The following is a 14,287-nucleotide window of genomic DNA, read 5'->3' as shown; positions in this document are numbered from 1 at the left end:
CCCAGGATCATGACCTGAGTGGAGGGCAGGTGCTTAATGAACTGAGGCACCCAGGCACCCTTCAAATAGAGGAAATTTAATATAGACATTGGTTGCAAGGGTGTTGGAACAACTGGAAAGACAAAAGAAGAAAAATAATGTTCCCCGGAGAAGGGTAACTGTGGGAAGCCATAACTGGCTGTAGCTGAGGATCCAAAAGGGAAAAACAGCATTCCCTAGCACAGGATCGATGTGCTGCCAAGATTCCTGTTGAACCTGAGTTGCCTGTGCAGACACCAGAGGGTGCACTCCAGCTACTGCTTCTGCTAGCTCAGTCTCAGCCACTGCAGTCCCCACAATACTGAAGGAAGGATAGAAGTCACTTCTCCATCTCCACCTTACCAGTCTCCTGATGTTGTCACCCATTGGTCAAACATAACAAGGCACCTGTGGGGGAGGATATCTGCAAAGGGAGCTTACCTATACACAAAGCACAGAAAGTCAGGGGGGAGTGGAAGCAAAGAGGCCAGCACATTATGAAATCGGAGCACGGCTGCTGCAGCCCTTAGCTCCAGGAATCTCCTTCCTTAGGTCTTGTGCAAGGATCAAGAAACCACCGCCTCTACAACTGCTGGATCTGGAGTCAGAGTGCACCTCCTAGATCTGTACAGGCAAAAGTTGCATGTCTAACCATCATTAAAATTATATACTCTGTTCTTCTGAAGACACAGTTATGAAAAATGAAAAGGCAAGCCATACAAGAAAATATTTCCAAAACAAGGTTTTTTTTCCCGAATAGATAAATAACTTCTACAACTTAGTAATTAGACAACACACCCAATTTTTAAAGACCACATAAGATTTGAATAGACACTTCACCAAAGAAAATGTATGAAAAGGTAAAGAACATGAAAAGGTATTCAAGGTCATTAGACACCAGAGAAATCCAAATTAAACTCATGAGGAGAATCTTCTATGCACCTATTAGCATGGCTAGTATTATAAAACTTAAACATAACAAATGTTGGCAAGGATTAGAAGCAATTGGAACTCTCATACACTACTGGTAGGTATGTAACTTGGCATTACCACTTTGGAAAACAACTTGGTAGTTTCTTTAAATGTTAAACATACACATATAGCAATATGACCTAGTATTTCACTCCCAGATATGCACCCAAAAATGAAAGCATATGTCCACATGAAGATTCCAATATGAATGCTCCTAGTGGCTTTATCTGATGGAAACAATGAAAATTTTCATCAACAGATGAATGGATAAATGGATTTTGGTTTACATACAATAGGACATTAGGAATAGAAGAAATAAACTACTCTACATGTGGCAACCTGGATGAACCTCAAAATAGTTGTGCTGAGTGAAAGAAGTCCCTGCAGTGAGGGGTATATATTTCACGAGTCCATTAATATGAAATTCTAGAAAATTTAAGTTAATCTACAGTGACAGAAGTTGATCAAAGGCTGCCTGGGAATCAATGGTGAGATGTGTGGTTCGGGGAGGGAGATATCACAAAGAGGCAGAAAGAAACTTTTGGGTGAAGGTTATGGTCTTGTTTGTTATCTCAGTTGTGATGATGGTTTCGTAGGTATATACAGACTGCAAAACTTAATCAAATTGTAAACTTTAAATATATCCTAAGGGCACTGCGCTGGTTCAGTCAGTTAAGTGTCTCACTCTTTTTTTTTTTTTTTTTTAAGATTTTATTGATTCATTTGACAGAGAGAAACACAGTGAGAGAGGGGGAGTGGGAGAGGGAGAAGCAGGCTTCCAGCAGAGCAGGGAGCTTGACGCAAGACCTGATTCCAGGACTCCGGGATCATGACTTGAACCAAGGGCAGACATCTAATAACCAAGCTACCCAGATGCCTCAAGTGTTGACTCTTGATTTGAGCTTAGGTCATGATCTCAGGATTGTGGGATTGAGCCCAGCATCAATTCCACCAGCCCTCAGCATGGAGTCTGCTTGGGATTCTCTCTCTCTCCTTCTCTCTCTGCCCTACCCCCTATTCATGCTCTCAAACAAATAAATAAATCTCTTAAAATAAAAGAATAAAAAAGTGTTTATTATTTGCCAATTATACTTCAAAAAAGTCTATTATGAATATGCATGTATAATGTGCATACACACATATATAAGAAGAGAATGAGGAAACCTGAGCAGTTGTTGAATCTAAGACAGTGGTGAGTATGAGAGTGTTCATTAAACTATTCTCAACTACTTTGTGTATTTGAAACTTTTCATGATAAAAAGTTGGGGAGGGGGAAAAAAAAGAAAAGAACTCACACCTGTTGAGCACACTATACATTAGGCAAGGTCTCATCTGGAGTTTATGCTGGATTCCTGCTAGGATCCCATGCTGAGTCATCTGGAAGCCTTTTGGGGGTGGGGTTGGAACCACCACATTCTTGCAAGAGAAGCACAGGGGTCTGGTGAGGAAGATTTCATCCCAAATAAGACAGAGATCAAGTGTTCCACTCTTGAATTCACACAAACAACTCAGATGTGCAAAAAAAGTTAATTGTTTTCTGTAACTTACCTATTCTTTGAGCTTCCTATGTGACAATCACCAAGGGGAAAAGTTAAACATGTCAGTTAAAGGTATTTTCCTTTCCAGTATAAAATAGTGTCTTTCAGGTAAACACTTCATCTCTTTTGGATAAATGCAGTTGACCCTTGAACACAACAACACAGGTGTTGGGGGTACTGATACCCACACAGCTGAAAATCTATATATAACTTTTGACTCTCCCAAAACTTAACTACCAATAATAGACTTCTGTTAACATACTGATAACATAAACAGTCAATTAACACATATTTTGTATGTTATATGTACTAAACATGGTATTCTTACTATGAAGTAAGCCAGAGGAAAGAAAATATTAAGAAAATCACAAAGAAGAGAAAATACATTATCAGTACAGTACAGTATTTTTGGAAAAAAAAAATCCATGCATAAGTGGACCTATACAGTTGAAACCCATGTTGTTCAAAAGTCAACTGTATTCAGTTCTCAGGCTTTCTTTTCTCTCTCATCTCTTCTCTTCTTCCAGGGTAACAAAAACCAAAGGCAACTCATACCACACCCTGGAAGTGGACAGAGAAGTTCCTGGACTATGTATTTCCTCCAAGGTCCTGAAGATTTCCTCCATGATGGTCTTCAGTCTTCCTGGCAGCTGGGCAGTCACCTGCTACACTGGGCTCCACACTCTTATCCTCCCTTATCCTGACCTCAGGCTTCTTCTTGTTTGCTCCAGCTCTCTGCTGGAGAACCACCCCTTTGGGCTGGGACACTCAGGGGGCCGTGTGTGCACTGATTTGCAAGACGTGACTGGAAGACTGCCCACAGACCCATGCCTGGCTATTGCTGCTCGAGTACTAGTTTCCCAGAGCTGCCATGACAAATTCTCACAAACTGGGTAGCTTTTAACAACAGAAATTTATCCTTTCATATCCCTGGGGGCCAGAAATCTGAAATCAAGATGTTGCAGGCTTGATTCCTGCTGTGGGATTGAAGGAAGAATCTGTTCTGTTCCAGGACTCTCTCAAAGCTTCTAGTGGCCACTGGCAATGCTTGGTATTCTTTGGCTTACAGCTGCAGAACTCTAATTCCTGCTCCTCTCTTCATAGGCCTCTTCTTCCCATCTCTCTCTTTCTGTCTCTAATAAGGATGTTCATCATTTGATTTAAGGCCCAACCTAATCCTGGATGATATAATCTCAAGACCCTTACCTTAATTACATCAGAAAGAATTTTATTCCAAATAAAGTCACATTCTGAAGTTTTGGGTAGACATATCCCTTGGAGCCCAAAATTCAACCGTCTACCATGCTGAACTCAAAGCTTCTCTTCATCTTGGCATCCTCCCAGGCTATGTTCAGAAAGGTGAGACTCCAGCCTCCAATACTTTGATTCCTCTAGATCTCTCTGAGACTTTCTGTTGCTCCCATAATGCCTCTCAAGATGTGATCTCAAGAGGGACAGGAGAAGGACACCTTCTTCTTCTCTAGGCATTGGTTGAAAACCAATTAAACCATAAGCTCAAAATTAATTTTGAAACAACCAATATTCCAAGTAAGCACTCAATAAATGGTCCCCATTGTGACAGTGTTGATAATTATTATTGTGATCATAATTATCACATAAAATGAAAACCCAGAATTGAAATCATCTTATGTCATTGTATATCAAAAATAACCACTCTCAAGTTATGAACAAATGTAGTATTTCTAGTTTATATAAAAACACTATTGATACCTGCTTGTACTCATTATGATTGACATCAAAGTTATGAAGACACAATATATGAGATGTATAAGCCTGTGTTTTATAAAAATAAATGTCACTGCGGAAGCCTGCCATTGAACATCTGTTTATTTTCTTCTGAGCTTCAAACCCTCACATGAATGAGTAAGCCTTCACAAAGGTGGTAGTGTCCTGCCATTGGTAATTATTATTATTATTATTATTTTAAGATTTTATTTGTTTATTTGATAGACAGAGATCACAGTAGACAGAGAGGCAGGCAGAGAGAGAGAGGGAAGCAGGCTCCCTGCTGAGCGGAAAGCCCAATGCGGGACTCGATCCCAGGACCCTGAGATCATGACCTGAGCCGAAGGCAGTGGCTTAACCCACTGAGCCACCCAGGCGCCCGGTAATTATTATTTTAAGACCCAACAGCTAATATTGTCTCTCAGGAAATAGATTCAGTAACATTTAGTTTTTCCACCTTTAGAAGAAAAACACAAAATCCCCAACAGAAAACTCTCCCAACTTAGTTCTCTGCTCTTGCTGCCCTGAAGTTATTTCCCACACACACCATTGATAGACAGAAATGGAACCACTCTTTTGTTCACAGACTATTCATTTGCTCACATGTTCATAAGTAGTCATTGAGTGCCTACCATGTGCAGGCATTGGTGACAACCTGGTGAACTGGATAGGCCCTACCTCACAGAGCTCACAGTACAGCAGGAAAGAGACAAACGAAGGAGGGAGTGGGAATGAATCTTGCTCCTCATATTCAGTGGTGAAAAATAACCCAACCTACTTTCCAATTCAAGCTCCCATTCCCCCAGAGTAACAGAAACTTCATCTTGGCCCATTAGAGACTTCCTCTTTTCATGGGTTGCATATAATTTTGGAGATGGGTCATAGAAAGTATTGAGTTGTTCATAAGGTTGGATTAGGAAGGTGACACTGTCTCCTGAGGCCACTTGAGGCTACCTGAGCACATGCATCTGCTGAGACATCCAGCATTCCATCTGATGCATTCCATCTTCCAGCCTACACAGTCACCACTTAGAGGTGACCACTGACTCATCTCTGCAGACTTTTATGTCCAGCAGTTCTGTATTCTGTGCCTAAGCTGTGCTTGTAGGGATATGAATTACTCTGCCACGTGGTGTTCTGAGACCCTAGACTCACACCATACCTGTTTATCTGCTAGAGTTCTGCTACCAACCTGGGTCTCCATATTTGTGCTCAGATTCCACAAACCTGTCTATATCAGGTCTTTCTGCCACCCATCCTCATTCTGTCACTAAACAGTTTGCTGAAAGTCTCTAGCCTGAAACCTTTCTCATGGCAACGCAGAGATCCACTTTCCTCCCATTTTGTGGCTTCACTGTCCTCTGTGTCTTTAGCATCCTCTCCATGCAGTCAGCTGTGGAGAAGATGAAGCGTGGGGGACTGATTGGGGGTCACTGGGTCCAGGTAAGGAAGAGCAGAGATCATTTTTATCAACAATCCATAGGTCTGTCCATGGGTCACACTTAGTTATTGTCTCACCTGACTGCAAAGGAATCTGAAAAGTGTCAGCTAGCTGTGTGTCCAAAAAGAAAAAGAAACAGGTTTTGGTGAGCACAGTAGCAAATTCTGCCATGGGGGAAGCCCTTCTTCCTCCAAAATGTTGAAGGAGTCTTTTGTTTTCTATTCTCCACGTTGTTTCTCTGAAGCAATGAGAGTATTATAGCCTCACAGGGAGGTTATGATATATTTCCCAGCCACACACATCATTTAAACTGTTGTGAGTGCTTTGCCAGTAGAAGTATGGGTTGCTCTGGGAGCACACATAGGTCTTAAGGTAATTCAGCAAGTGAAAATGGAGAAAAGACTGATTTGGGGCTGATGGAGCAAAGCAGGTATTAGGAGTCCAAAGCATTGCGTTAGAAGAACAACAAGGCTGGGAAGATAGGGTAATGTGATCCCCTATTGATGACTTATACCACATCATCTAATTAATTTGGCACTTAAATAATGCCAAAGTATTCCTTTTATTAAGGAGACTTTCCTCACTAAAGATTTTTACTCTAGATGTAGCTGGCAGATAGTAGGCCTCGCCCCATTCACTGGGTTGCTCACTTTCAAAGCGTGTGACATGGAAACTAACAATAGTTAAAATACGCCATTTGGGGGGATGTGGGTGGCTCATTCTGTTAAGCATCTGATTCTTGATTTTAGTTCAGGTCATGATCTCAGGGTTCAGAGATCCAGCCCTTCACTGGGCTCTGCACTCAGGCGTAGTTTGCTGGAGATTCTCTCTCTCCATCTGCCTCTGCTCTTCCTCAACGTCTCTCCCTCTCTTTCAAAAAAAAAAAATTATATATATATCTATATATATATATATATAGATAGATAGATAGATAGATATAGATAGCCATTTTGTGTAGCCTTCATGTTTGCATCACCTCATACACAGCCCTGACCAACAAAACAACTTGGAAATATTTGTTGAGGGCTCACCATATACCAGCATTGTCCAATGACCAAGGATAAGTTTTAAAAAGAAAAAAAAATTCATAAAGCAATGTCCTTACTTTTTTAATTTAATTATAGAAATACTGCTAATAGTCACTTACCCTTTCTCTCACTGTTTCAACGAGGTGGTTCTGACGAAGAAGAAATCAAAGACGAGAGTAGACAGAGAAAGTGTTAATTGAAAAGGACACAAACCAACCCAGGGAAGAGAAGGGAAGAAAGGGTTGGAGTAGGCTGCTACGAATTGATATCAACTGAGACCAAGTCACAAAGGAATACAATGCAAGTAGATGAAAATGAGGTTAGAAGGCGATGAGGGCAGATGAAGGACAGATGAAGGACAGATTTGGATGGAGGATAGATGAAGAAGAGCAAAGGGAATCTGGACTGTGTCAACTACTCCAAAGTTTGTGCAAACCATGTGCTGATCAACATCTTGATTTTGTAAGTTATAGACCATTCTATAAAACTCTCAAATTGGGAAGTATAGAAAAGGGAAGAATTCTCGGTATAAATGCTATTGGCTAAATACCCTAATGTATCAACAGAACTATTTCTAATTTCCAGCACATACCCACGTATGTGTATGTGTGCACACGGTATCCTCGGAAGACTTTATAAGGGGCATGGAGAATTCATTAGGAACCACAATGAAATTTTTAAGAGAAAAACTTCATAACAGGGAAATTAAATGCTAAATCTGTGATATTCCCTAGTCATAGCAGGATGTAGCCTGTATAAAAGAACGAAAATGAGCTTTCAGAATCAACCATAATTGGATTCCCTACATTCTGTGCTCTGTTGGTCAAATCAAATTGCTTAAGCTCTCTGAACCCCAATGTACTTATCTAACAGGATGAAAATAATCTCTTCATCACTAGAAATATGGTATTAAATGAGATAGCATCTGTGAACACCCAGCACTGCTCTAGCACATCATGTGTGATCAATAAATGATAATCCCCTTATATTCCCTAATGCTGATGTGGAATTAATAAACACCAGGCTTGCCATTTGGACATTCACAACATAGCACAAGGCCCAGTGGTGGTAAGCCTTGGAAAGAAAGATACTGAGAATGGTCTGAGATAGACAATAAGATGAGGAAGCCCCAGCAAGGGTCACATGATGGAAGGGGTTACTTTGTATTTCAATCATAAGCAAAATTCAAATTATCATCAACAGCATTGGCACAAGAAGGATAAAATGCTCTAATATAATAGGCCTGAACTTTTTTCATCTTAAGAATTTGAGAAATTGGGGGGCACCTGGGTGGCTCCATGGGTTAAGCCCCCGCCTTCAGCTCAGGTCATGATCTCAGGGTCCTGGGATCAAGTCCCGTATTGGGCTCTCTGCTCAGCAGGGAGCCTGCCTCCCTTTCTCTCTCTCTCTCTCTGCCTGCCTCTCCATCTACTTGTGATCTCTCTCTGTCAAATAAATAAATAAAATCTTAAAAAAAAAAAAAGAATTTGAGAAATTGGGCATCTGGGTAACTCAGTGGGTTAGGCCTCTGCCTTCGGCTCAGGTCGTGATCTCAGGGTCCTGGGATCGAGTTCCACATCGGGCTCTCTATTCAGCAGGGAGCCTGCTTCCTTCCCTCTCTCTCTGCCTGCCTCTTTGCCTACTTGTGATCTCTGTCTGTCAAATAAGTAAATAAAATCTTCTTAAAAAAAGAATTTGATAAATTAATTTTGTCCACTTTTTGCTAATCTCCTTTGGGAGGCAGTAGGAAATGGGAATGGGAAGGGCAAGTGAGGGAATGTTTGAACCAAAATTTGGACAATCATTTAAAAGTTGGTTCTAAAGAAAGAGTCCTTTACTACTGTGCAGGTAATCTGCTCCCAACTACTTTGTATGCTCCAATAACTAAAGGTGACCTCTTCCTTCACCGTTCGCAGATTTGCATTTCCCCCCAGACACAGTCACTCAACTCCTAGTAAAAGCAACACTTCTCTCTCAAACTTTTAAATCAAATGGCTGGAGGCTATACAAAATCCAGAACAACACACAAGCTAAATCATAATTTGTGTCTGGAATACAGTTTGATGTCACAAAATTACAGGGCAACAGAGAAACATTAAAAGATAAATCATGTAGTTTTACTGAAATGATTAAAATAGAGGCAGGATTTGGGAGAGCACCCAAAATACAAAACAAGGTGATCTGAGAATGTTACCTGTGTCCATTTGGCATGTCCATTTTTACTCTATGAAAGAAAAATCTGGAAAGGAGGACGGTGGCAAACGAAACTAACCTAAAGTGTTATGGGTCTGTTTTGGCAAAGCACCGAGAGAGGTGGAATTAGTCAAGACTCATTAGGCAATCACCGTGTCTACAGGGAGGCGGCAGGTGCTCACAGAGCCCTCTCATCAATGTTAGATTCTCAGAAACTCCTGAGGGATGCTTCGTGTGTCTTGATAGTTTCTCCAAACACCGAACAAAGACTAGGCAGTATTATCTGCTTCACGAATTTCAAGCCTTTTCAAATGATAAGCAAACCTATATACCAACAATGAACAGACACGATGTGTTGGTGTTCATTGACGCTCTTCCTTCTTGGTGCCATCAGCCCCTCAATCCATAAACTCTTGAGCTCCTTCTGTGCTCCAGCTGCTGATCTGACTGCTTTCAAAAACTTCCCCTTGCAAGGAAGAGCTAAACAGGTAAGTAGAGAGATGTGGTAGTTTCTGATCAGCGAAATGGAAGAGGTAACCAGGAGGCGTAATGAGAGCAGGAGGATCATGTTTAACCTCAGCTGGACAGTGGGGAGTTCAAGAAGTCTTCCTAAAATAAAGTGTGGCACCTGGGTGGCTCAGTGGGTTAAGCCTCTGCCTTTGGCTCAGGTCATGATCCCAGGGTCCTGGGATCCAGCCCCGCATCAGGTTCTCTGCCCAGGAGGGAGCCTGCTTCCCTCTTCTCTCTCTGCCTGCCTCTCTGCCAACTTGTAATCTCTGTCTGACAAATAAAGTATTTAAAAACAAGAACAAAACAACAACAAAAAAAGACTAAACATCTCTCTGACTAGGGGTTGTTTTGTCTTTTGGGGGAGGGGGTAGTGCTAGGTTTTTAAAAGGAAGCAGGAACTGTTTTAACAAATAGATCAGGGCAAGTTAGTGGTGATATGATGGCTCAGGTAGCCAAGAGATGCTGTGGAAAGGCTCAAGGCAAAAACTACCACAGCCTTTGGGGGCTGATATTTAGGGCTCCATCTAGTATGGAGTGGAGAGCACAAAGGGTTAAGGATGGTGAGAGAAGTGCTGAGAAGTCAGCCAGGTTAAAGAGACCAGCAGAAGCCACATCCTGAAGAGCCTTGTATGTCCTAAGGAGTGTGAATTTTATCCTAAAAGCAGTACGAAGTCATAGGATTTTAGCAGGGAAGTTCACAGTTTAAGATTTGTGTTCTTCTCCCTTGCAGCCGAGGTAGAAAATGCCAAGATCACAGTGGTGAAACAGTTTTACTCAAGACAGAATAAAGTGCTGTCACCCTCTCTAGCTCCCTAGAAGTACAGTGCAGGAGAAGAAACATTTGAAGAAAAGAGGAAAGGAAAAGCTCAGTTTAGCGAATGTTAAATTTATGGTGCTTGTGCTACGTCCGAGGGAATGTGTCCACTTTGATTTATGAAAGCGGTTTGGCTGATGGTACAGATCTGGGACTCTGGTGACTGTGGGTGCCATGGAGTCGGGGCTAGTGCTCAGCTGTTATGCACTAGCATAGCTCTGTCAGACACTTATGGCCAGGATCTGTCCCGATTTGTCAGTGTCCACCCATGCCAGGTGCTAAATGTGGTGACTATCAGCCCTGCAGGAGAGAATCCAGAAGGACAATAGAGAAGGGTTGAGGGTGGAACCCTAGGAAATGTTCACGTGTTTAGGAGAGGACCCGAGATGAAGGGGGGGAGGGTGGAGGGAGCGAGGAGGAAGAAGGAGAGGTTGAAGATTTATAAGAGTGAACACCAGGAGGAATGTTTCAAACTGAGAATCAATAGTGTCTGGGGAAGGGAAGCATATGAAGAAGAGAAGACACTGAACACATTCATATTTTGAGAGACAGATTAAGTAGGTAGAGGAAGGGCAATGCAACCGAAGAGAGCAGAGATGATGAAGAGAATGATGTTGTTAAAGAAATAGGAGAAGATGAGGTACAGAGCCTTCTAACATGTGGATCTTTGTAATTATAGGAGGAGGACATGGGGAAGGATTGAGAGAGGGGATTAACAGACAGTTAGGGAAGTTCCTCTCATGGGATGTTTGTGGCTAGAACTTTAGCGGGGAGCTTTCAGAAAGTTGATGTGTAGGAAACTCAAAGAGAATGTCCTAGGTCGAAGAGTGAAGAGTGTAGAAGAAACTCGCTAGAGCTAGTTGGAGAATGTATACTTAGAGATGCTCACCGAAGTTTAATCTTGTTTTCCTAATAGCTCTCTAGAGACTGGGTATAAAAACAGGAGAGGCAAACCCCTGGTTTGGCGTAGCAGTGGAATTTTGCTGGAAAGACAAGGAAGCAAGAAAGTTGTCAAAGAACATTATCAATGACATCGTGACATCTACGCTTTGAGACAGGAAAAGAGATGAAGGAGAGCAAGGAGGAACAGATGATGCAAAAAAAAATTGGAGAAGGGGTACAGCATGAGCATAAAAGGAAGAGGGCTAGGATAATAGGAAAAGGTAATGGAAAAAATGTAGATCTTTAAGATTTTGGTCGAGGAGCTGTTCTGAATGCTGTGAGGTAGTCCAAAGCTGAAAGGGACTACGTGCTGGGGAGCTTGATGGAGCAGCAGAGATGGGAGAACTGAGGAGAGAGGGTGTTGGCTATGCTCTCCACGTCATAGCAATCCTCCGAAGCAACACTTATGCTTTTCTGTGAGTTTCCCATGGGGGTGTGCAATTTACATGCAGAGTCTCACAGCCTTCTTCAAGAAAGCATCATTACTGTGTGTTACGTGTGACAAACTAGGGGTCCGAAAGTCAGGCCACTTGCCTCTGGTCACACAACTGCTGGTAGGTCAAGCTGTGTTTCAAACCCAGTTCTCTTTGATTCGAAAGCCTAGGCTCCTTCAGTAATAGTGGGGTTTGAGTTGAAGAGGGAGACAGTGAGCCAGTGCACCCAGAGGTCCCACAGATCTGTCTCTTGTTTCAACAGTGTGTGGACCGAACAGACCCAGGGATACCCCTCTTTCAGCCTCTGACAACCCTCCAACCTTTTCTAGTCACAACCTTCAGAGCCATATTCTTTGTCACTCTCTGCCCCTGAGACCAGCCAACACCTTACTCCAGGCTTAGCTCCTACTTGCCGATCGACCAGGAGCTCCCGAATTCAGCAGTATTATTCCACCCAGGTGAAGGTGCGATCAGCTGCCTGGTCAGCAGGCATCTGCGGGCCTCCTGCACCTACCTCTCTCTGGGCGTGTATTTCTGCAGCAAGGATGTGACTCTGGAGGCTGTGGGCCACTTCTTCCACCTGCTGGCTGAGAAGTGTGAGGATACTGAGCTTCTCTTGAAGATGCAAAACCAGTGCAGCAGCCATACCCTCTTCCAGGATGTGCAGAGGCTGTCCCAGGATGAGTGCGTAAGACCCTGGATGCCACAGAAACTGCCTGGTTCTGGAGAAGAACCTGAACCAGGCCCTTTTGGATCTGCATGCCCTGGGTTCTGCCTGGCAAGATCCCCAGCGCTGTGACTTCCTGGTGAAGCACTTTCTGGATGAGGAGGTAAAACTTACTAAGGAGATGAATGACCACCTGACTAATCTCCACAGGCTGGCTGGCTCCCAGGCTGGCCTGGGCAAGTATCTCTCTTCTGAAGGCTCACCCAAGCATGCTTGGGAGCCCCTGAAGCCCAGCAGACTTTAGGGGCCACTCTGGGATCCCCCCGGTGCCAGGCTTGCGGGTGAACCTTCCCCGCAGCCACCAGGCACCTTTTAACCACCTGAGAACCCTCTCCCAAGCCTTGAACCAAATGGAAACAATAAAGCTTTTTGAAAAAGGAAGGAAGGAAGGAAAGAAAGAAGGGAGGGAGGAAGGAAGAGAGAAGGCAGGAGAGAAGGAGGGAGGGGGAGAGAGAGAAGAAAGCAAACAAGCAAGCAAGCAAGAAAGAGAGAGAGAGGGAGGGAGGGAGAGAAGGAGGAAGGGAGGAAGAAAGGATAGAGGGAAGGAAAGGAAAGAAAAGGAAACAAAACAAAACAAAAGGGAAAAAAAGACCAAAAAAAAAGAAAAGAAAAGAAAGAGAAAGAGAAAGAGAGAGGCAGTGAGACGCAGCCATTACTGAGAGTGAAGAGCAACGAGCTGGGACAGCTGTGTAGAAGAGAGAGCTGAAAGGGCCAACCCCTCAGAGAAAGGCTTTTGCAGGAGCAAGCAGGAGTGCTGGTTGGCTAGGAGCGCTGGGGATTGGGAGAATGCCCTTCTGCCCCCATCCTGAGATGCTGGGGCAATCAGTCCTTTCCAGACTGCAAGCAGAGTGTTGGTAAGAAAGATCATGTTGCTTTCAAAGAAACCTGAGTCTAGATTTGAAGGCAAACATGACACTGGATGGTTCCTAAGCCTGACCATACACTGCAAATTTCTGGAGTGCCCAGGTAAATAAAAGAAATCAGGAGGACCTAGGTGTCTGTAGGAGGAGCCTGCTCTTGCTGAAATGATCACATTTCAGAGTACATTGAATGTCAGCTGACAAAAACAGCTAGGGAAGTGACCCAGCGAGCTCCATAAGGAGAACAATGAAGCCTTCGGCTGCTAGGCAAATCATTCTCATCATTGAAGACTATTAAAGGTTTTGCTGATTATCTCATGTCTCTTAATCGCCATCCTTTATGTTCCTGTGACGTCCGATTTTGTCTTCTATCATGCTATATTTGACTCACATTATTCATTGTTGTATCTATGTCATTACTGAATGCCCAATAAGTGGCTTGTTCATCCTAACCAAGCGCTAAGCACCCTGTAGGTGCCTGATAGGCATTTCTGTGAATCTCTGGAGGAAACGACAAAAGCTTTTAATGTACCATCTGGTGTCCTTTTTCATTATCTCATTACTATATATTTCTGTGGTTTACACATTGTTTTATATTTTCTTTAGGGAACTTGAAGCCCAGGAGGCAGGATGTGCTCTGGGAGAGCGCTAGGGAGTCATAACATAGAGCGTCCAGGAAAAGTGACCTTAGCTTGGCCGCAGCCCTGCCCACCGCACACAGACAACTGGGAGAAGGAAGTGGGTCCTGTGGAATCTTCACAGACCTGAGTTCTCAGGCATGACCCAAAGGTAAGGAGACTTTGCAGCCCACTTTTGTTAGTTAACCAAAGAGAAATGATTTGCTTTGCTGAAATAGAAATTGCATTTTCCAACGAGCATTGAGAATGATTAATAACTCCATTTTTTCCCATCCGTTTCAAGTCTGCCCAGTGTGACAGTGTATTGTTTAATCAAGAAAATGTATCTCCTCTCTAAGGACCTCACTAACTGGGGGATTCCAAAGTTGTTGACAGGCTATTTTTTGAAAACTACATGTCTGCTCATGAGGATGGATGAGCCGAAAG

General features: G+C 43.1%; 1 pseudogene; it reads left to right on the top strand.

Moving 5' to 3' along the window:
* Positions 1 to 12,607, top strand: part of LOC132018648 (ferritin light chain-like) — a 63,681-nt pseudogene extending 51,074 nt beyond the window's left edge.
* The last annotated feature ends 1,680 nt before the right edge of the window (positions 12,608 to 14,287 follow it).

The sequence above is a fragment of the Mustela nigripes genome, chromosome 5 (assembly GCF_022355385.1).
Source record: "Mustela nigripes isolate SB6536 chromosome 5, MUSNIG.SB6536, whole genome shotgun sequence".
Taxonomy (NCBI): Eukaryota; Metazoa; Chordata; class Mammalia; order Carnivora; family Mustelidae; genus Mustela; species Mustela nigripes.
Note: the sequence above shows the minus strand (reverse complement) of the source record. Positions and strands in the feature narration are given on the sequence as shown.